Here is a 22,174-nt window from a genome sequence, read left to right as displayed (position 1 = left end):
TCAAAACATGAAGGTCGAAACTCGAAACCCGAAATCGGTAACCCAAAACCCGAAAACCTAAAGCCGAAACCCAAGATCCGAACCCCGAAACCCTAAATTCCAAACCCCAAACCTCAAACATGTAACCCGAAACTCGAAACCCGAAACCCGAAACCCCAACCCCGAAACTCAAAACCTGAGAGTCGAAACTCGAAACACGAAACTTCAAACCCGAAACTCGAAACTTGAAACTCCAAACCCGAAACTCAAAACCTGAAAGTCGAAACCCGAAACCCGAAACTCCAAACCCAAAACTCGAAATGGGTAACCCAAAACCCGAAACTCGAAAACCAAAAGAAAAATCCCGAGATTCAAAACACGAAACCCGAAACCCTAAATCCCAAACCCAAAACCTGTAACCCGAAATCCCAAAACCGAAACCCCAAACTCGAAACCCCAAACCCGAAACTCAAAATCTGAAAATCGAAACCCGACACACGAAACTCCAACCCGTTATTGGAAACCCGTACCTGAAACCCGAAACCCGTAACCTGAAATCCGAAACCCGAAATCGGAAATTCGAAACCCGAAAACCCAAAACCCAAAAACCCAAAGCTGAAATCCGACATCCGAAACATGAAACCCGAAACCCAAAACCGGAAACCGGAAACCCGCAAACCCGAAACCTGAAATCGGAAACCTAAAATCCGGAACCCGAGACCAGAAACACAAAATCTGACACTCGAAACACGAGTCTCGAAACCCGTAACTCGTAACTCGTAACTCGAAACTCGAAACCCCACACCCAAAACCCAAACCCCAAACGCGAAACCCGAAACTCCAAACTGAAAACCCATAACCCGAAACTCTTAACTCGTAACCTGAAACCCCAAACTCGAAACCCGAAACCTCAAAACTCGAAATTCAAAACCAGAAACTCGAAATCCGATACTCGAAACATGAGTCCCAAAACCCGTAACTCGTAACCCGAAACTCGAAACCCCACACCCCAAAACCCAAACCCGAAACCTGAAACCTGAAACCCGAAAGCCGAATCCCGAAACCCTAAATCCCAAACCCAAAACCTATAACTCGAAACCCAAAACCCCAATTCCCAAACTTGAAATCCCAAACTCGAAACTCAAAACATGAAAGTCGAAACTCGAAACCCGAAACTCAAAACCTGAAAGTCGAAACCCGAAACCCGAAACTCCAAACCCGAAACCCGAAATGGGTAACCCAAAACCCGAAACCCCAAACCCGAAACCCCAAACTCGAAACCCCAAACCCGAAACTCAAAACCTGAAAATCGAAACCCGACACCCGAAACTCCAACCCGAAATTGGAAACCCGTACCCGAAACCCGAAACCCGTAACCTGAAATCCGAAACCCAAAATCGGAAATTCGAAACCCGAAAACCCAAAGCCGAAATCCGACATCCGAAACCCGAATCCCGAAACCCGAAACATGAAACCCGAAACCCGAAACCGGAAACCCGAAAATCCGAAATCTGAAATCGGAAACCTAAAATCCGGAACCCGAGACCAGAAATCCGAAATTCGACACCCGAAACACGAGTCTCGAAACTCAAAACACGAAACCTCCAACCCCAAACCCCAAATCTGAAACCCCAAACCCGAACCGCGAAAATCAAAACTAGAAACCCGTAACCCGAAATTGGTAACCCAAAACCTAAAACACGAAAACCCAAAGTCAAAACCCGAAACCCTAACTCCCAAACCCCAAACCCTAAACCCGAAACACGTAACCCGAAACCCGTAACCCGAAATCAGTAACCCAAAACCCAAAACCCGAAAACCCAAGATCCGAAACCTGAAAGCCGAAACCCGAGACTTGAAACCCTAAATCCCAAACCCTAAATCCAAAACCCCAAACCCGGAACTCAAAACGTGAAAGTCGAAACCCGAAACACGAAACTCAAAACCCGAAACCCGAAACTCGAAACTCAAAACCAGAAACCCAAAAACCAAATCCTGTAACCAGAAACCTGAAATTTCTCACCCGAAACACGAGTCCCGAAAACCGAAACGCGAAACCCGAAACTCGAAAACTCAAACGCCAAACCCGAAACCTGAAACCCCGAAAGCTGAAACCCAAAACCCCAAACCTGAAACCTCCAACCCGAACCACGAAACTCGAAACCAGAAACCCGTAATCCAAACCCCGAAACCCGAAACCCGAAATTGGAAACCCGTAACCTGAAACCCGAAATCAAAAATTCGAAACCCGAAAACCCAAAACCCGAACACCCAAAGCCGAAATCCGACATCCGAAACCCGAAACTCGAAACCGAAAACCCGAAACCCAAAAACCCGAAACCCGAAATCGGAAAGCTAAAATCCGGAACCCGAAACCAGAAACCCAAAATCCGACACCCGAAACACGAGTCTCCAAACCCGTAACTCGTAACTCGTAACTCGAAACTCGAAACCCGAAACCCCAAACTCGAAACCCGAAACCCCAAACCCGAAACCCGAAACTCCAAACCTGAAACCCCAAAATGGAACCGAGAAACTCAAAACTAGAAACCAGTAACCCGAAATTGGTAACCCAAAACCCGAAACCCGAAAACCAAAAGTCGAAACCCGAAACCCTAATTCCCAAACCCCAAACCCGAAACCCGTAACCCGAAAACAGTAACCCAAAACCCGAAACCCGAAACCCGAAACCCGAAAACCCAAAGCCAAAATCCGAGATCCGAAACCTGCAAGCCGAAACCCAAAACCTGAAACGCTAAATCCCAAACCCTAAATCTCAAACCCCAAACCCGAAACCTGTAAATCGAAACCCCAAACTCGAAACCCCAAACCCGAAACTCAAAACCTAAAAGTCGAAACCCGAAACATGAAACTCAAAACCCGGAACCCGAAACCAGAAACTCGAACCCCAAACCCAAAACTCAAAACCCGAAACCCCAAATTCCAAACCCAAAACCTGTAACCCGAAATCCCCAAAACCTGAAAACCCAAAGACGAATCCCGAGATCCGAAACCCGAAACCCCAAACGCGGAACCTGAAACTCGAAAGCCAAAACTCCAAACCGGAAACGCGTAACCCGAAACTCGTAATTCGTAACCTGAAACCCCAAACTCGAAACCCCAAACCTCAAACTTGAAATTCAAAACCCGAAACCAGAAACCTGAAATTCGACACTCGAAACATGAGTCACAAAACCTATAACTCGTAACTCGTAACCTGGAACTTGAAACCCCACACCCAAAACCCAACGCCAAAACCATAAACCTCAAACTCGAAACACGAACCCCAAACTCGAAACTCTAAACTCGAAACTCGCGTTTGGGGTTTAGGTTTTGGGGTTTGGGGTTTCTGTTTTGGGTTTTGAGGTTTCGGGATTCGCTTTCGGGTTTTGGGGTGTGGGGTTTCGAGTTATGGGATTCGTGCTTCGGGTGTCAGATTTTGGATTTCGGGTTTCGGGTTTCGGATTTCGGGTTTCGAGTTTCGGATTTTGGGTTTGAGATTTAGGGGGTTTGAGGTTTAGGGTTTTTCAGGTTACGGGATTCGGGTTTCGGGTTACGGGTTTTCGATTTCGGGTTTTGGATTTCGACTTTCAGGTTTTGAGTTTCGTGTTTGGGATTTCGAGTTTGGGGTTTCGGGTTTCGAGTGTCGGGTTATAGGTTTCGGGTTTAGGCCCTAAACCCTCAGCCGAAACCCGAAACCCAAAAACCCGAAACCCGAAATCGGAAACCTGAAATCCGGAACCCAAAATCCGACACCCGAAACACGAGTCTCTAAAACCCGTAACTTGTAACTTGTAACTCGAAACTCGAATACCCGAAACCCCAAACCTGAAACCCTCAGCCCTAAACCCTAAACCCCAAAACCAAAACCCCAAACCCCAAAACCTAAACGCGAAACCCAAAACTCGAAAGCTAAAACTCCAAACCGAAAACCCGTAACCCGAAACTCGTAACTCGTAACCCAAAACCCCAAACTCAAAACTAGAAACCTCAAAACCCGAAATCTGAAACCATAAACCCGAAATCTGACACCCGAAACATGAGTCCCAAAACCCGTAACTCGTAACCTGAAACTCAAAATCCCACACCCCAAAACCCAAACCTGAAACCCGAAAGCCGAATCCCAAAACGCCAAACCCCTAAACCCCCAACTCGAAACACGAACCCCGAACTCGAAACCCCAAACCCGAACCACGAAACTCGAAACCCGAAACTAGTAACCCAAAACCCGAAACCCGAAAACCCAAAGCTGAAAACCGACATTTGAAACCCGAAATTCGAAACCCTAAACCCGAAACCCCAAACTCGAAACCCCTAAGTTGAATCCCAAAACCCAAATCCTGAAACCAGAAACCCAAAATCCAGAACTCGAAACCAGAAACCCGAAATCCGACACCCGAAACACGAGTCCCGAAAACTGAAACGCGAAACCAGAAACCCGAAAACTCAAACCCCAAACCCGAAACTTGAAACCCGAAAGCCGAAAGCCGAAACCCCACATCTGAAACCCAAAACCTGAAACCCTAAATCCCAAACCCGAATCCTGAAACCTATAACCCGAAACCCGAAACCTAAAACTCGAAACCTCAAACCCGAAACTCAAAACCTAAAAGTCGAAACCCTTGACCCGAAACACCAAGCTCGAAACTCCAAACCCGAAACCCAAATCCTGAAACCCGAAACCTGAAACCCAAAACCCAAATCCTGAAACCCGAAACTGCAAACCCGAAACTCAAAATCGAAAACTTGAAACCAGAAACCCAAAATCCGACACACGAAACACGAGTCTCAAAACCTGTAACTCGTAACTCGAAACTCGAAACCCAGATCCCCAAAACCCAAACCCCAAACCCCAAACCTGAAACCCGAAACCCGAAACCTTAAACCCCAAACCTAAAACCCCAAATCCGAACCGTAAAACTCGAAACTAGAAACCTATAACCCAAAATTGGTAACCCAAAAACCCAAAGTCGAAACCCAACATCCGAAACCCGAAACCTGAAACCCTAAATATCAATCCCTAAAGCTGAAACCTGTAATCCGAAACCCGAAACCCAAAACCTAAAACCCAAAACTCGAAACCCCAAACCTGAAACTTAAAACCTGAAAGTTGAAACACGAAACCCGAAACTTCAAACCCGAAACCCCAAACCAGAAATCCGTAACCCGAAATCGGTAACCCAAAACCCAAAACCCGAAAACCCAAAGCCGAAACCCGAGATCCGAAACCTGAAACCCAAATCACGAACCCTGAAACCCTAAATCCCAAACCCGAAACCCCAAACCTGTAACCCGAAACCCGAAACCCCAAACCTGAAACTCAAAACCTTAAATTCGAAACCCGTAACCCGAAATTGGTAACCCGAAAACCTAAAGCCAAAATCAGAGATCCAAAACCCGAAACCTGAAACCCTAAATCCCAAACCCGAAACCTGTAACCCGAAACTCAAAACCTGAAAGTCGAAACCCAAAACCCGAAATTGGTAACCCTAAATCCCAAACCCGAAACCTGTAACCCCAAACCCGAAACTTAAAACCTGAAAGTTGAAACCCGAAACCCGAAACTCCAAACCCGAAACCCGAAATCGGAAACCCATAACCCGAAACCCGAAAACTGTAACCTGAAACCCAAAATCGGAAACCCAAAGCCCTTAACCCGAAACCCTTAACCCGAAACCTGAAACCTGAACGCCGAATCCCGAAACCTCAAAACCTAAAACCCAAACCTGAAACCCCAAAACCCAAATCCCAAACCCGAAATCTGAAACTCGAAACCCGAAACTCCAAACCCGAAACCTGAAACCGGAAACCCAAAACCCGTAACTCGTAACTTGAAACCCAAAACCCCAAACCCGAGAACCCAAATCTGAAACCTGACATTCGAAACCCGAAACCCTAAATCCCAAACCCCAAACCCGTAACCCCAAACCCCAAACTCGAAACCCCAAACCCGAAAATCAAAACCTGAAAGTCGAAACCCGAAACCCAAAACTCCAAACCCAAAACCCGAAATCGGAAACCGGTAACCCAAAATCCGTAACCCAAAACCCGTAACCCAAAACCCGTAACCCGAAACCCTAAACTCGAAACCCCAAATCTCAAACCCAAAATTCGAACCTCGAAACAGGTTTCGGGTTTGGGATTTAGGATTTTGGGTTTCAGATCTCGGTATTCGTCTGTGGGTTTTTGGGTTTCGGGTTTTGGGTTACCGATTTCGGGTTACAGATTTCGGGTTTCGGGTTTCGACTTTCAGGTTTTGAGTTTCGGGTTTCGGGTTTCGGGTTTGGAGTTTCAGGTTTCGACTTTCAGGTTTTGAGTTTCGGGGTTTGAGGTTTCGAGTTTGTGGTTTCAGGTTTTGGGTTACAGGTTTGGGGTTTGGGATTTAGGGTTACCAACTTCGGGTTTCGGGTTTTGGGTTACCGATTTCAGGATACGGGTTTCTGGTTTCGGGTTTCGGGTTTGGAGTTTTGGGTTTCAGATTTCAACTTTCAGGTTTTGAGTTTCGGGTTTGGGGTTTCGAGTTTGGGGTTTTCGGGTTTCGAGTTTCAGGTTACAGGTTTCTGGTTTCGGGTTTGGGATTTACGGTTTCGGGTTTCGGATCTCGGGTTTCGGGTTTAGGTTTTTGGGTTTCGGGTTTTGGGTTACCGATTTCGGGTTACGAGCTTCTGGTTTCGGGTTTCGGGTTTGGAATTTCGGGTTTCGAGTTTCAACTTTTAGGTTTTGAGTTTCGGGTTTGAGGTTTTGAGTTTTAGGTTTCGGGTTTCGGGTTTTGGGTTTCGGGTTTCGGGTTACAGGTTTCGGGTTTTGGGTTTGGGATTTAGGGTTTCGGGTTTCGGGTTTCGGGTTTTGGGTTACTGAATTCGGGTTACGGGTTTCTGGTTTCGGGTTTTGGGTTTGGAAATTCGGGTTTCAAGTTTTGACTTTCAGGCTTTGAGTTTCGTGTTTGGGGTTTCAAGTTTTAGGTTTCGGGTTACAGGTTTCGGATTTCGGGTTTAGGACTTAGGGTTTCAGGTTTCAGATGTGGGGTTTCGGCTTTGGGTTTTCGGGTTTTGAGTTTCGTGTTTTGGGTTACAGATTTCGGGTTACGAGTTTCTGGTTTTGAGTTTCGTGGTTCGGGTTTGGGGTTTTAGGTTTGGGGTTTCGGCTTTCGGCTTTCAGGTTTCGAGTTTGGGGTTTGGGTTTTCAGGTTTCGGGTTTCGAGTTTCGGGTTACGAGTTACGGGTTTCGGGACTCGTGTTTCGGGTGTCGGATTTCGGGTTTCTGGTTTCGGGTTTGGGGTTCTGGTTTGGGGCTTTGGTTTACTGGTTTTGGGTTACGGGTTTCGGATTTCGGGTTTGGAATTTCGGGTTTCGGGTTTCAGGATTTGGGTTTTGGGTTTCGGCTTTGGGGTTTTGAGTTCGGGGTTTCGGGTTTAGGGTTTCGAATTTCGGGTTACAGGTTTCGAGTTTTGGGTTTCGGGCTTCGGATGTCGATTTTCAGCTTTGGTTTTTCGGGTTTCGGGCTTTGGGTTACTGGTTTCGGGTTTCGAGTTTCGTGGTTCGGGTTTGGGGTTTCGGCTTTCGGCTTTCAGGTTTTGAGTTTGAGGTTTAGGGTTTTGGCGTTTCGGGATTCGGCTTTCGGGTTTCGGGTTTGGGTTTTGGGTGTGGGGTTTCGAGTTTCGGGTTACGAGTTACGGGTTTTGGGACTCATGTTTCAGGTGTCGGATTTTGGGTTTCTGGTTTTGGGTTTCGGATTTCGGGCTTTGGGTGTGGGGTTTCGAGTTTGTGGTTTCGGGATTTGGGGTTCGGGGTTCGGAGATCGGATCTGCAACATAAGTGGGGAACAATGTACAAATGAGTTGGAAACAGCATATTATTTTTTGTACAATATTTTTTAAGTTACTAATCAATCCTTTTGTTTGTTATCCAATGGGATGTGCTGCTTAAGTACCACAACTTTGATTACAAGTTACAAAAATCAACCCTTATTGTTTCTTATTGCTTGCATTGAGTGACTGACATGAATAAAAAAACAGGTCAAACCATATCTGCAAATAAGTGGGTCACACTGAACAAATAAGTAGGGACTGCATATTACTTTTTGTTTATTGTTTTAAAATTTACTAATTAATCTTTTATTGTCATCCAATGAGATGTATTTGTTATGTACCACGGATTTGATTAAAAGTTTCACAAATCAACCCTTATAGCTTGCACTAGGTGACTGCCTTGGAAAAAAGAAGAAGGTGAAATCAGATCTGCAACATAAGTGAGGAACAATGAACAAATTAGTGGGAGATTGCATATTATTTTGTGTACAATTTTTTTTAAGCTTAATAATCAATCTTTTGTTTGTTATCCAATGAGATATACTCCTTATGTATCACGAATTTGATTACAAGTCACAAAAATCAACTCTTATTGTTTGCATTGAGTGACCCACTAGAATAAAAAAACAGGTCAAACCAAGTATGCAAATAAGTGGGACAAAATGAACAAATATGTAGGGAGTTGCGTAATACTTTTTGTTTTATATTTTAAAATTTACTAATCAATATTTTTTTGTCATTCAATTGGATGTACTTCTTATGATGTACCACGAATTTGAGTATAAGTTACTCAAATCAACCCTTATTGCTTGCATTGGGTGACTGCCTTGGAAAAAGTTAGGTTAAATCAGATCTGCAACATAAGTAGGAAACAATGAACAAATGTGTGGAAAACTGCATAAAATGCATATTACTTTCTTAAACTTCCTAATCAATCTTTTGTTTGTTATCCAACATGATATACTTCTTATGTATCACAAAATTGATTACAAGTCACAACAATCAATCCTTATTGTTTGCATTGAATGATTGACTTGAATAAAAAAAAACAGGTCGAACCAGATTTGCAAATAAGTGGGACACAATGAAAAAATAAGTTGGGAATTGCGTATTACTTTTTGTACAATGTTTTTTTAAAATTTACTAATTAATTTTTTTTATCATCCAATGATATGTATTTCTTATGTACCGCAAATTTGAGTATAAATTATACAAATTTGATTATAAATTATGCAAATAAATCTTTACTTGCATTGAGTGATTGACTTTGAAAAAATAGGTCAAATCAGATCAGTAATATAACCGGAAACAGTGAACAAATAAGTGGATTGTTAATATTTTTATTTTATTTTTGTATGGAATATATGAACTCATGTTGTTTGTGCAAACAATGCTGTTTAAAAAATTGTGAAAAAAAAATCTACATGAGAGAAATGGAAAGTATGATCAAAACTAAAAAAATTGAAATCAAACCGTTCAAGTTGGATTTAAAAAATAGTAAAAACGAAAATCAATTATGAAACCCTCAAACTTGGACTGAACAATTCCTTAATCATGCATCTTTTATGTTCCAAGAGTCGATGATAACACCTATTTCTTATTCAAATATTGAATATTGAAAATAATTAAGCCTTTTAAAGTTATATTCCAGCAAGTTAAAGAGTAAAATGAGTTAATGGTCACATGACCACCTAAAAAAAAGTCATTTCAAATATGACAAATGTGTTGTTCCTACTAACATGTGTTGTCTTATCTTCACTTTAGATTGACAATTTCATTCCCAAAGTTAGACGAATCATTCCACTAAGATTTGTTAACTATACTTATATTATTTAAGTATAATGACTTAAAAGATTGTATAGTCTTTTTTTTTTCTTTGAGATTGGTGTTAAGCATTTCTACTGATATATGATCAGTATAACTATTTATGACATCATTTATTATAACTATTTACGTTATTATTGATTAGGAAATATGTTTTAATTTATTTATAGACATAATTATGATCACATTTATGATTATATTTATGGACATTATTTTATGATTTGTAATATGTATTTATTTATATTTTTGACTTAATAAACAGAGAGGTAGTATGAGTTTTCTTGTTGTAAAATTTACCGTATTATTAGGTATTATTAGAGTAATGAATTAGAGTTTATCTCATTGAAATTGATTATTTGTTGATTTTATTGTTCTACCTCTATCAGATCACTTGTTAATGTTTGTATTACGTTTGAGACATATATGCCTCAGCATAAGAGGGTGGGGTGTATTGCACATTAACTAAAGATAAGATCAATTTATAATACATAAATGAGTGTAAATCTTATTTTACAAGTCGGTTTTATATTATTGAGTTAGATTTATTAAACTTTACATTCTTTTTTGCGAACAACTTATAACTTTTTTTTATGATTTTTTTTATACAACTTTAAATGATTAGAAAAACGAAAAGAAAAGACTCAATAGAACTTAAAAAGCAACATGATTATAAAGACTCAATAAACTTTACGACTGATAGTAAGAATATCACTACAGTCAATAGCATTTAGAAAGAATAGTTATCCTGGAAGCAGGAATAATAGGGGCAAGAAAACCTGCACACATTATGGAAGAATTGGGCATATTGTGTATGTATGATACAGGAAACATGACTTTCCTCCAGGCCATAAAAGCTTTTACTGGAAAGTCAAAAAACATAAGATGATAAAAATATGGGATGGAAAAGAACATCAAATTGGTAACATTTCCTCCAACTTCACAGAACAAGGTAAAACACGTTTATGAATTTATGCCTTTTCATTTTCAATGAGTTTATTGAGCTTTTCTTCTTATGAAACTACTAAAGGAATTGTTATTAATTTGCTTAATGGTATGAAAACTAAAGCCACACACAAGGGAGTTATTAAGCTATGCGATTAGATTATCCTAAAGGATGTTTTGTTTATACCTGAATTTAAATTCAACCTTATATCTATTTCCAAACTTGTTTCACAATCTAATACATAAGTCATTATTGCTAATAATGGTTGTTTTTTCCAGGATCAGACCACCAGAGAGAAGATTGGTTCAACTGAACAATGTGTTGGTTTATATCTCTTTAAAGTTTCTGATTTTTCTGTAAATAACTTTAGAGACAACAATGTTAACAATCTGTGGCATAATAGGGTTGGACATATTTCTGATAATAGACTAGTTGTTCTTAGAGGTAGGTTTAACTATATAGATCTTAGAAATGCTCATTGTGATGTTTGTCATATTGCCAAGCAAAAGAAGCTACATTTTCCTAGTACCATTTCATGTGCTGAGAATAAGTTTGATATCATTCATGTTGACAATATTTTGGGACCTTCTCCTAGCATTTCTTTGAATGGATATAAATACTTTTTTTTACCATAATAGAGGATTGCAATAGATTTACGTGGACATACCTCATGCATACAAAGTCTGAAACTAGAATCCACCTTAATTTCACTCAATATGTTGAAACTTAGTTTGATGTAGAAATTCAGGTTCTCAGGAGTGATAATGATCACGAATTCTCATGAAAGATTTATTCAGGACTAAAGGAATAATCGATCAAACTATAATGAAACTTGAAGAAAACATCAGCACATTTTTAATGTCAGAAGAGCCTTACTTTTTCAATCAAAGCTTTCAAATAAATTTCGGTCTTATGCTTAGAATATGTAATAGAGGATTATCTCTCAATCCAATACAAAGGTAAAGAAATTTTCAGGTGACACGAAGCTAAGGACAACTTCACTTTAGGAAGGAGGGTATCATAGATGACTATCTCCTAAACATATACAAGAAGAACTTAAGAAAAAACTTTTAACACTAAAGGACATGAAGATCCTACAATTAAAGAATAATTTTAGATAACTAATAAATTTAATTATGTAAGTTTGTTGGGTGCACCATTCATCAGACGACCCTGACCATTGGGTGAGGCTACGCAAACTGATCAGCTTATCTTTTTTATATCTTTTGTTATCGTTTGATATCTTTGTTATCTTTTGATATTTTTTTTATCTTTTGTTATCTTTTCAGTTTTTATTTTCTTAAGTTGATTGTCAGGCCTATACTATTGGATTTATCTTTAAAGTCCTAGAAAAGTCTATTTATTCGCATTTTTAGAACTTGTAATCACTTTGATCATTAATAAAATTGTTTCTTTAAGAGAGAGTTTTCTTGGTTCTTGGATTAGAACTTTAGATTTTTATCAAGGATTAACAACTTGTAGTAAATCTATCTTAAACTTATCAATCTTGATCGTGACGTCTTGACTTATCAATATTAGATTGGATTGTGACGTCTTGACTTATCTATCTTTGATTGTGGCGTCTATCCTTTTATTCTTATCAAAGAAGGATCTTTATGTGACGAAATTCGTTTGCTTATCAATTTGGTAGATTGTAATGCTTTTCATCTCTGTCTTATTTCACATTCTTTAATTTTAATTTAATTATTTATTTTACAAAAAGAAATCTAAAGTAAAAACGATTGTCATATTTTTTATTAGGATCGTATCAATATACTACTTGTATCTAACTAATGTGAGACTTCCAACACATTACAAAACATATGAAAACACAAGTTAATTGTTAAAATGTATTTATAATTTTTTTTCATTAATATCATCCTAAAACACATTCAAACATGCAAATGTTTCGTCTTAGTTTCAATCAGGTTTTCTTAGAGAAAGTTATATACAATGTTAATACCATTAGTAGTAAACAATCACTAAAGTCAATGAAATAATCTAAGGTGTTCATAAAACAATGGAAAATTATATTATGACTCACAATTTTTGACTCTTATCCTGTACTCCCTGACATGACTTAGTATGGGTTATTGATTCTTTCAAAGAAAAATATAGTGATACATTAATCAATGGTTCACACTAAACCACTTATGGAAATAAATGATGAGAGTTAGAAAATGGGAGTCATAGTATCATTGTTCCAAAATAATATATAAAAAAAAAATCAAGCCTAAAATAAGCTTATATTTTCCTAAAACTTAGTCTATTTAATTAAATAAGTAAAAAATGGTCATAAAAATAACACAAAACTATCCTCCTAAACAAAGTGACAAGACAATATTGAAATTACTCCTATTTAGTATGAGTAATGACTTTTCCTTCATGGCTAAGTTTTTGTCTATATATAATTGACTTTTCGAAGGTTTTGTTCATTACTTGTTATCTTTCATTTTTATTATTATATAATTTAATATAGAACTGTATTAATTGTTTTATGCTCATGAAGCTCTATCAGAATTATAGCTATAGTTAAATACTATGTATTACTTACTTATTTATAGTTTCTCTATAAACTCTTTCTTGTTATTCACGGGTCCAAAATTGTAACATCAAACCTTATCCATACAACTAACTAAACATCTTCAAACTAACTTTGCCAATTTAACTATCATTAACTGCTACTTCAGTTGCAAACATTGTATCTTCACCACGCCATGTGTGACAATAGTACGTGGGTTCACGTTTTCATAATTTGCTTTTACGATAGGATATAGATAAGAGGGTGTGAACATTCCAATTGAGCTATTTTTTCATGAGTGTTTTACTTAAATTCTGGTCAAAAGCAGCAAATATTTGTTTTTTTAACTTGATTGAGTAAGGTGCATTTGCTTATTTTATAAGTTATCTCAGTTTTGCTTTGAGATTCTATTTTGAAGTAATGGAGAGACACCTCAGTATGTGGGGAGAGTAAGGAAAGGAAGGTGCCACTCGTCGAGTTTTCAGAACAAATGGATAAAATAAAGAGAGACGTGACCAAAGTAAAAAGTTTTGCAGAAAAGACCTAGTTTTATGTTCCCCCGCAACATGTATATGCATCTTTTCATTTCCACACATTTTAACAGTATAATCTTTTTGGATTCAAATTTTTTTGTCACTTAATGTTTCTTAACTATTACTTTTAAGTCAAATTTGTATAAAAAATGTGAGTAAGTTACGCTAATTATTTATGCATGGTTGCGAAATTTTATAAACGCTCGTATAAGCCTCTTCTTTTTTTTTATAGAGAAACTTGATTTAATATTTTTTTAAACAACTAAGAGAGTTAACATATATTATTACAAATTTTGGGTTTAATGTTAATTATGTGTTTAAAAAGTTTAAATTAGTCAAATTCATTTTGTCTTATTTAACCTAAGTGGATGTGAATCTTCAAGGTAAAATAATTTTGGAAAAATGAGACAAAAAAAATTATTTATCGAGTTGTCTTACTAAAATATTAGGAATCTAAGTGTGAGTCTAAGTTTCATATGGGCTGAAAATGAGAAAGTAGAGCAGATAAAAATTTATAAACTTATCACCTTAAGATTTTTGGTTGAGAATGATGTCAATACCTTATGTGATTGGACTCAGGTCTCATTGGTATTGTATCTTCCAATAAAGCTCCTTGTAAACCTAACATAAAATTAGTAATTTTACTTCGTTCACAATTTGATCGATTGAAATTTTGACCGCAAATTAATAATATATTGATTGATTATAGACACTCATTTATGCATTTTAATATGATTATCTTGTATATTCATATTTAAAATTTGACTAGTATTTCCTTCTCACATCGACGGTATAAATTACTGCAAAACAAGTTTTTTTTGTAACATTTCTTATTTTATTGCTTTTAAACAAATTCTAAAATGAAGAAGAAAAAACAGTGTCGTCTTAAAATTGTTTTCCCTTGTTTCCTTGTTTTTGAACAATTGCAGAAAAAGTTAAGATATATTTAAAAGAAAAAACTGATATAAGAATTTTGAAAAGAAAAAAAGATGAGAGGGGATGAACAATGACACAAACATTGTGAAGGAGACGTTGACTTGTTTTCTTGTAAAGATTATAGATATTTTGGAGTACAGCATGGACTTTGTCAGACATAAGCAAACTCTGAGATTTATATTAGTCATCATGTTTAGCTTCGTCAGAAAGAAATTACAGTAACCTCTCCCACCACCTACATTTTCTTCTCCGTCCACAAATTTTAAAGTGTTATATAAACATATGAATAAAAGCTTAGCATTAATTAGTGTATATATATATATATATATATATATATATATATATATATATATATGTGTGTGTGTTAGAAGTGAGTTTTAAGATTAACTCAACTTTAATGGGTGATTCGTTAGCGGTCCGATATCGAGTAAAATATCTAAGAAAGTTCACTAGGATGAGCTTTAGTCGATGTGGGACTTCCAACAATATGCTTAATAAAATTAATAACTTAGAGTTGTAAAATTTTATATATCGGTTTATATTGGTTAAAAGTTTAACCTATATTTGCATTTTATACATAAAATTCAATAATACAAAACTTTATAAGAATCGATTGCAACCGTGATTATTTTTCATTGGTACATTTTTAAAATATGTGTATTTTATATAATTATGCACTTTATCGTTCTCTTAATTAATGTTGTGTTCACTTTAGACCATAAATCCTGCGAGCACATGAGCAGGTATCATGCAGCACCACTTGAAAAGAAGCTATATATTACTTTTCCTTTTTAATATCTTTTTTCTATCTTTAACAAGTGTTTGATGCAATCCTTCCTTTTCCCTCTGTCACCTGTTTACACATGATACAATATTATATATACACTTGGATTTGTCACAAAGTTTCTAAACCACAAACTTTATCTATTTATACGTTTGTTGCTTTTTTTTTCCCTTTTGATAAGCATACACTAAAAAAAAATAAATAATAAATAATTTTAGTGATAAAAACTAATTAGTTACTATATAAATCAATTTAAGAACTAATTTATAAGTTAAAAATTATTGATAATTAAAATAGTTTCAAAAAAATTATAATTTAACATTAATCAATACATATTAGTTTGTTCTCATCTTTCATGTGTTATGCATGTGTCTCATTATCTCTATTTCAAGTGGTAGAAAAAGCTCGTTGACATTTCTTCTTTTTTAGTATGACAGTGCATATAGGGATGGCAAAAATACACATGGCTGCAGGCATCTGAACATAAAATCTGCGACGGATAGTTGATGCGGGTAGCGAGTATCTTAATATCCGTTTATAAACGGGTCAGGTACGTGTATTATACTATTCGTCCTACAGGTACCTGTTACCCGCACAAAAATGAAAATGAAAATTTAATTTTTGTTTCATTAAGTTAAATTTAATTAAAACTAAAATTAAAATTTAATTTATATTTGTTTGTAATTTTATTTAAATTTTGTTTTAAAAAATTATAAATATCATTTTTAAATATTCGCAGGTACCTATGAGTATTTTTTAAACGGGTAACTAGCGGATAGATGGCTCAACCCAAAACATTAAGGCAATGAGTTTATGGATATTCATTCTTATATATGATGCTCAACTTTCTCATTTTTACTCAATGTGGGACTTAGACTCACACTTAGATTCTCAACACTATCCATGCTCGACCCAATCTGTTGTCATCTCTAAGGGCATCATATCTTGTAAAAGGCTAAAAACCAAAAGTTAAAATTTGTTGTACTATTATTCACTTAATTTGTTTGTAAATACTTTTTGCATGTTCCTTTATGAAAATATAATTGTCTTTTTTTATATATTTATCTTTAATAGTATTTTATATATTATAATTTTTTATTTCATATAAAAATATATAGATATATCAACTAGAAAATATGAATCTGACTATTCAAAACTCTAGAAGTGGGGAAGAGTTGAAGCTTTAATTGCATCATAAAAAAAAGAACTATAGATAAATTTATAAAATTTTATAAAAATAGACAAGAAAAATAATTAGAAGATACAGGTGTGTGTTCTTTGAATAAGATAATAACAATATAGATCAATATAAACGAACACAACAATAGAGAAAGAAAAGTAGTTACTGATGAAGATAATTTTGATTCTCAAACTTATGATAACGAGGAGGAGATTGAGAGACTAAGTGATGATTCTACTCTTCAGGAAAATATATATGATCAAAGTCAAAGAATATTGATACAAATCTAAAAGATTTATTAGTAAAAGATGACCCTATTAAAACCACTAATATAGATTTAAATTCTCAAAGGATAAATATTATAAGCACTTGAAAAATGCATAAATCTTGAAAAATCTTTGAAATATGATAATTTGTTGGATTACATTTATTTGCATAATTAAATATCATAAAAGAATTTCTAGGATTAGAAAATGATAAATCAATAATAGATTGTTTTCCAAATGCATATACATATAGTCCAGGTTGAAGGTCAAGACAGGTCGTCCAAGACCAAAGGTCGAGACTAGTTGTCCCAGGTCAAAGGTCTAGATGAACGGTTGACGAGTCGTCATGGGGTGAAGGTCATGACAGGACGCCCCGAGCTAACGGTCTTGAGGGGTCAGCCTAGGCAGATGGTCGAGACAGATCGTTTTTGGTCGAATGTTGAGACAGCCTAACTTGTGATGAAGGTTATGACGGATCGACCTAAGCAGGAGGTTGACAAACTAACTCATGATGAAGGTCGAAACGAATAGGTCTGGATCAAAGGTTAGTTCGAGTTAAAGTTTTGACTTTATATTGATTATAACTTATATGTCTAATAATATATTTAAAAAATAATAATATTTTTTCATGTTTAAAAAAACTTATGGGTTAATCCTAACGACTCACGAGACTTTTATGGATATTTTAGTCGTATAAACTTTTTCAATGGGAACCATTTAGCCCTCTAGGCCATTTTGGCCCTAAACCAAGTTCTATGATGTGGTTCTCTATGTGGAAGTATGTTCAGCATAACACAATGAGATGCTTCTTCACTTTCAACATTTTATAAACCTTATTAGCAGCTATGTGAAGAGGAAATTCATCTGGAGTTACGTTTGGGTAATTTAATGTGTTTGGGTATGAGTTGAAAAATCGATTTTGATCGAATCGATTCAATGAACACAGAAACTAATATTATTTGTTTCTTTATGAATGTAAATTTCTTAATTTTATATTGAAAAATCAATTATATGTCAAGAAGATCACGCAACCAAACACACGCTTAGAAATCAAGACACAATCTCAAATTCAGCAATGAGGTGTACTTATTCAAGTCTGCTACATCTTGGCAATGGTTTTCTACAGAAAAAAAAAAAAAGTGCAAATTTCGTTATTTTGTTTGGATTAAAATTCAGTGGCACATGCCTACATGATACGACAAAATAGATTTGTCTGTTTTGAATGAGGTTGTTTCGTCTGTGATTTGTTTCTCTTGGATATATTTTGATTGTGATAGGTATGACACGATTAATTAGGAGGTCGCATTTCCTTCATATATGTGATGAACATAGATAATTTTTGTAGTGTTTTGATTTGTATTTTATTTCATGTATATTCGATGTCTATTTATTATAATATTAATATTAATTAGTTTATTTAAAAAAATCATGTCTGCAATTCATACACCAAGATAAGTTGAACGTGAAAAATTAGCTTTTTTCTTTCATTAGTAAGTAAATTAGTTTTACTTTCAAAAGGTATTTCTTAGATATTAGGAATAAAGTCCAATTAAAATATATAAGTGGGATATAATTATTAACATAAACTGATTCATTAATATAAATATTAGAGTTTATATATTTAATTTCATGTTATCTTCAATGGGAATAAGACTACATTATAATAAATAAATAAATCGGTTGTAATTTTCTATTGACCACGTATCAAAAAGAAGTTCTTCAAACAACATTACAAATCTTGATCTCGTACCACTTCAATTATGATAAATCCGCAAATCTTAGTGTTGTAATTGTAACCACAATTGGAGCAATAATTGTTTGCATTCAAATATAAAACAATTCAAATCATGGCCGCACACAACACTTATGTAGTAAAAATCTGTATATTGCAAATCTTAAATTGTTGTAAAAATCGTAATGGCATTGTAATTAATATGATAAATTTAAAAAATAAGATTTTTTTTATCAGTAGTGACAAATATATTAATCAAAAATAATGGATTAAATCAAATACATGCCCAGAATAATATGTAGAAAAAAACAATAAAAATAACAATATTACTCTTTTCCATATATGGCACTATAAACCGTTCTTGTCATCATTACATTAAAGATCAACCTCTTCATCAAATACTAAATTTTAAGTCACAATTCATATTTTATAATAGTCCTAATAAAATTTAGAAATGGACTTAGAAGTGGTTGATTTGGTGAGTTTAAAAAATGATGTCACAACGAAAGCCGCAACAACGAACTAATATCTACTATTAACCTATCACGTGTCTAATCATTTTCCCTAAACACTAAAGAAGTATTAGTTGCATCTAAACAAAAAGCTATTACAAATTTAAGCCAAATTAACCAATTCATGTTGTGCAAAATGTAATAATTATGCTTTTCAATTTATATTGAACAAAAGAGATTAAATTTAAAGTTACATTTCAGACTAGATACAAACAATAATACCAAAAAGAAAATACTCATCGATAACTATTTGTGATACGAGCCAAATTTTTAATTAAGATGCAATAGTAAAGTGAATTTTAAGTCCAATTAACCTTATAAAAGTGTTTTGTAAAAGTGAAGTTTGCATCCACTTATATACTATAAATTTATCTTATTTTAAGTCGATGTAGGACTTCCAACACACTTCTCTCACACTGTAGTTGTTAGGAATTCAAGTATGAATCTAAGTCCCACATTAAGTAAAAATAGAAAGTTGAACATCATATAAAGATGAAGACTCATAAACACATTGTTTTAAGGTTATGAGTTAAGAGTTGTGTCAATGTGTGGATTGGACTCATGTCTCATTGGTGTTATATCTCTCCGGTGATCCTCTCTCGAAAGATATTTTAAACATAATTCAACTTCACAAAATTTACTTATAAGATAAGATTTGCACTCACTTATATATTTATAAATTAACCTTATTTATAATTTATATAGAATTTTCAACAAAGTTTTCTCTTTGAAATTTTGTAAATTTTTTATTCAAATAAAAATAAATCAATACTAGTCATTCCCGATACACGAATTTAATAGTTTAATTTTTTTTTAATCATATAATATCAGTACGTATATATGTGTCAAAAGCTGAGTGAAAGTTGATGGAACCAAAACTCTTGACACATGCACAAGTGAGCATTAGGAGTACGTGAAAGGAGGGGTCACAAATTAAAACTTTTTGTTCTTCGCGATACTTGTCTATGCACGCAGGACTTTTGGTAGCATAATAATAATAATAATAAGGTGCCATTATTGATATCATGCCTCAAGCCAAGGGAAATTATTGGTTAAAGTTTATCTCACAATAATTTTTTTTTGTTTAATTTTATTTAGTGGAAAAGTGGGGGAATGTAAAGAGAAATGAAATTGGGCACTTTTTGAAAATCGTCATTTAGCTTCTCCTTTATAAAAGCATACGTAGATGTCGTTTATGAAGTGTCATAACTTTCCCTATGAGATTGGAAGGGGCAACCTTGAATGAATAGTGTAGTAATTGACTTACACAAGAAATTTTGTTATTGATATATAAAGTATGTATAAAGAATCCATTAGCCATCTAAATATAAATTAAATGAATAATATATAAGAAAAACAAAACTCATAAACTTAAAATTTTACAATTTTATATTAAAAATAGTGTCAAAATTTTAATATGTACAACTTATATCTGAGAGATGATTAATATTCTAATCTATTTAATACCATTTAAAGATTATATTTTTAAAGTATGTAGCATACATTCTTTTTGTTAAATAGTATGTAGCTAGCTATAACTTTTCATTTTCTCGAACAAACAAGATAAGGTTATTACAATAAATGATTTAGAATTAAAATCATGTGAGGAAGTGGATATGTTTCTAAATTTGGTACATTTGCTTCAATTTTAATTACTTCAAAGTAAAGGGACATATAAGATTATACAAATGAGGATTTGTAATTAGATTAAGTACAAATTACTTGGATTCAAACCTATACACATCGCATGAAAGGAAAGTTAACTAATTGAACTAACTTGTTTCGGTATTTTGCTTAGTGTACAATATACTTTTTTTTTCACAAAAACTTTTATTAATTATTTTAATATCTCAATAATTTCTTCAGGAAATTTACTTTATAGACAATTATTCTTAAAGGCACGAAACACAAGAAAATAAACAACAAAATATAAAAATTTATGTGATTCGACATCTTTTGTCTACATCCGAGAAACTAGCAATGTATATTAACATGTTACGAATTTTATAAATAAATTTTAAAAAACTTTTCTCATCACAATTTTTTTTAGATAAACCTAAGTGATTTATTTTTCCATTACAATCCCATCATCTGTCTACCTCAATCTTTCAGGGTGCCTATTAAAATTAGTATATCTAAAATTTGTTAGTGTTTTTAATGCATTTACTAAACATATAAATTTGGTCACGAAAGTAACTTTATTACTTTTAAATTAACATCGTTGACAAGTAATCATCCTAATCACATGTTTTTAGGTATCTTACATGTTAAAACTAGTATATGAACAAGGTTAATTCAAAAGTAACATCGAGACCTAACTCGCATATTTAATTAAATAATGGGAATTAAAAATAATAAAACGTTTGGAGAATATCAATTTCAACACGAGTTAATTTAGAGTAAACAAATATTTAACCCATTTTCGTCCAAGTTTTAGTTCAATATGATATTTTAAAATCAAATAATTTATTAAAATTATAAGGAAGATAAAAGTCATTAATTAAAATAAAAATAAAGAGAAAATAAATGTTATTTTATTAAAAAATTTATATGAGAGTTAGATGTCATTTTAATATTAAATAAGATCAATTTTGGAGACATTTGTCCAATTTTCTCATAAAATAACTAAATTTCAGTTTTTTTAAGTGTTTGGCTAATATACTTATTTTAAAAGTAAATAGTTTTTTCTTATTTTAATAAACAATTTCCATCCACTTCTTATTTTAAAATATGTTAATTAAAAAACAAAAATGGCTTAAATTTTTATAACAATCGGCCTCTTTTCTTCCTGTTGACTTTTCTTCCTGTTATCTATTTTCTAATTGCAAAAGGAGTTATAAAAATTGAGTAAAATGGGTTTGTACGGTAATTGTTTATAAAAATAGATTTCAGTTGATAAAAAAAAATTACTTGCATATGTTTTTGAACCAATCATTCTAAAAGGTTAAAAAAGAAGTTATTTTTAGAAAAACCACAGAATAACTTTTTGATGTTTCATTTATTTATTTGTTTTAAGAAACGTTATAGACACAGTGTCACCAAACCAAACTTCTTCTTTTTTAATTTTCCTTTCTAAAACATTTATTAGAAGTTATTTCACAAAACAAATTTGAAAATATAAAATCCAAAACACAATCAAACAATCCACCAAGATAGC

Source organism: Vigna unguiculata, chromosome 9 (assembly GCF_004118075.2).
Source record: "Vigna unguiculata cultivar IT97K-499-35 chromosome 9, ASM411807v1, whole genome shotgun sequence".
Lineage (NCBI taxonomy): Eukaryota > Viridiplantae > Streptophyta > Magnoliopsida > Fabales > Fabaceae > Vigna > Vigna unguiculata.
The sequence above is the reverse complement of the archived record's forward strand: the minus strand, read 5'-3'. Positions refer to the sequence as shown.